Here is a 3,248-nt window from a genome sequence, read left to right as displayed (position 1 = left end):
TTAATAGTACTACAAAGTAATATATATATATATATATATATATATATAAAAATAAAGGACATAGAGTGAAATGAGGAAATGATTAATAGTAGAAGTCTGCACTATTTTTAGTAGTTGAAAGTCTGCATAAATAACATTAAACATTGTTTTAAAACACAAGGTAAATAAAGTTTAAATACATAAGTTAAAACTAAAACTTACCATACATTTTGGCACAGTATAATGCCTTCTTCAGTTAAACAGTTTTAACTTATGGCTTTATTTGTCCGGTATTTCAATAAAATGTTATTGGAAAAATATTTTGTTTGTTTGCTTGTAGTTAGGCACAAAGCTACACAATTGGCTATCTGTGCTCTGCCCATCAAGGGTATTGAAACCTGGTTTCTGGCATTGTAAGTCTGCAGAAAAATATTTTGTAAAGTTCATTTGACATGTTATTATGTAAATGATAGTGTATTCATGTTCACATAACGTGCATGTTTATTTTAAATGTCAACTGTTTTTTGTATTTTTTTTTCTCCATAATTCTATGAAATATTTAGTTGAAAGTATGGAACTTTAAACAGACTTGTTTTTCTCAGCATAAATTAAAAATATTACATGTGGAATATTATTTCAATCTAGAAATTAGTGATAAGTTTGTTTAATTACTTCTTTCAGATTGATGGCTGTTTTACATTCACTGTTAAATCTTCTGCTATTGGCTACAATGAACCCAGGCTAAGATATCGGGCTGTGACCATATTTGCAGAAGTCATAGAAAAAGGAACAGGTGCTAAAGATTTGAAATAGTTGATAAAATTTCCTAATTCAGATATTTTTGTATGTACTTTAACTTACCAGAAAGTCTGATTTTATGAATATTTATATATGAAGTAAAGAAAATATTATAATAAATGTTTGCTAAAGTGATAAAAGGAAAAACGTAGTTATTAAGTTTGTTATTGTTTTGTAATATAATGTGATTTTGTTTTAAAAAATTTGGTACCATGAAAATATGTTTATGGTTGAAGATTCCATGTAAAAGTATAAAGTATACCTTTTTTCTTGTTGCAGTGGAATTACACTACAGAATATAAATTATCCTTTATATTTTAATAACAAAATGAATGAAATATTAATTGAAAGGAATAAGTAAATACTATATTGTTTATGTGATTTTTTGAATTTACATTTGTACATATTTCTTTACATGAATAAGATATTCAATTTAGATGTATATTTACAATACTATATTCATAAGGTATTAATTTGTGTTTGATGAAAATTGAAATTAGAAGGACAAATTTGTATTTTCAGAAGAAGCATAACATTTCACTTGAAAGTTATATAGGTATCTGAAATTTATATCAATATTAATGTATAAGATTTATGAGGTGTTTATTGTAACATTCTTATGGCAGAAAAATGTTTTTTTTTTATGTGGGGAAAATTGGTTACTTTTGTTAAAACTTGTTTATGGTTTGGTCAAGTTTTTTCTTTTTTACATTCCTTTGCTTTGTACTAAAAATGAGGAATAAGAAAAATGCTTGAACCTGATATGTCTTGAGAACAACTTTTATTTGTCTGCAATTTCAGGTTTATTTGTTAATCATTATATTTATCTGAGAGTTCATTAAAAATAACAATACATTTAAGAAACTTTGAAAATATAACAGAAGGTTAAAGTGTTCCAAAATTCAAACCTTTTAAAAACGTTTTGAGCATGTATTCATAATTTCTACACTTTGGATCAATCACAGTTGTACAGGTATATGTGTATATATAATACTGAGGTCAAGTTATGGAATTAATATTTACTTTCTGTTTGTTATCAATTAAATATCTGGATTATATATAATTCTTCTCTTAAGTATTATTCATGTTTACAAATGAATACTAAGGTAGCGATGAGATCTTTATTCTCAATTTTTTTTCGACTACAAGTCTCCTATAATCTCCTGAAGAAGACTTGTAGTTGAAATGTTGAGAATAAAAGATCCTGTCATAGCATTCATAGTCCCATTGCTACCTTAGTAAGAATTCTTCTTGTATGTGTAATACATATGTAAAGACAAAATGAAAGTTACTTTAATGATATGAATAAAATGTAAACATGAAATAAGGATGAGTTTAGGTACAATTACATAAAGACATACTGCTATTAAGTAAATAAGTTTCCTTTTATTTATAAAAAATTTTTCTTTCTCAGAAATTAAGATGAATGCCTCGTACTCAATCTATCGAACATCCAATCCTTTCACTATTAAATATGTCCAGCCACCTACAACAATAAGAAGTTACTTAAAACCTGGCCTTCCATTTTATGGAACGGTATGTCCAGTAATTTTTTTTTCATGTAGTTGATGCATTCCTGTGATATATGTAATACCTATCTAAATTTAAATATTTTTACAACATTTGTTGATTTTGTATATAAGGAATATTACAAGTAAATCAGTCTATGTATAACTTTTCATTTGAAAATAATTTAACAGGTGAATTTCTAATCAGCAATTTTCATTCTAACAGTGGAAAATAAATGCTACTTTGAAAAATTAAATCTAGATATTACAATAAATATGTACTATTTTCTTTTAATTGGAAGTGGCTCTCATGTGCATATAAAGTTTTTTATTAACTGGTTACACCCAACATTGAAGCTGTTGAGTGTTGGATAATTTCTAAATATCCAGCAAAAAAAAGAAGAACATTTAATCAGAATAATTTTTAGGTTATAGCTACTGACAAGCTATGTTTTAATATATTCCTTGTTTTGTCCCATATAATTAACATATAGATCATATACTAACAAATAGATTAAAGTGTACCACATTTTGTAAAATGTGTGGTAAAGCTCAAACAAATTTATACAGCAAAAGTGACGATGTAATTTTTTTGTTTTATTAAATTTTATAAAAATTAACAGGACTGCAACTATTTTCAGTTAAAAAAGTACTTATTTCAGTCAAAATTATTGTTTTTGTTTCTGATTTACAATTAAAAAGGATTATGATTCAAATATATATATATATACATATATATATATATATAAAGAGGTAGGTCGAGGATTTGCAAAGGGGAGGAGGTCTAAAATGAATGATATCAGAGAATCTGAGAGGGGGCCTACCTCTTCTCAGAAAAGCTGAAGATTATTTGAAATTTAAATCCAATTTCTTGGCACTTTCCACAACGTCGGACCTTATTGTGAAAAACAGCCCTGCTAAAAGACAACAGATCTTCAGCAAGTGAACGTCATTTACGAGTAC

The 3,248-nt window shown here is 26.5% G+C and overlaps 1 pseudogene; it reads left to right on the top strand.

Annotated features, from left to right (window-relative positions):
• Positions 1–3,248, top strand: part of LOC106473003 — a 48,833-nt pseudogene that overhangs the window by 9,943 nt on the left and 35,642 nt on the right.

Source organism: Limulus polyphemus, unplaced genomic scaffold (genome assembly GCF_000517525.1).
Source record: "Limulus polyphemus unplaced genomic scaffold, Limulus_polyphemus-2.1.2 Scaffold5802, whole genome shotgun sequence".
In the NCBI taxonomy this organism is placed as follows: Eukaryota; Metazoa; Arthropoda; class Merostomata; order Xiphosura; family Limulidae; genus Limulus; species Limulus polyphemus.
The sequence above is the reverse complement of the archived record's forward strand: the minus strand, read 5'-3'. Positions and strand labels throughout refer to the sequence as shown.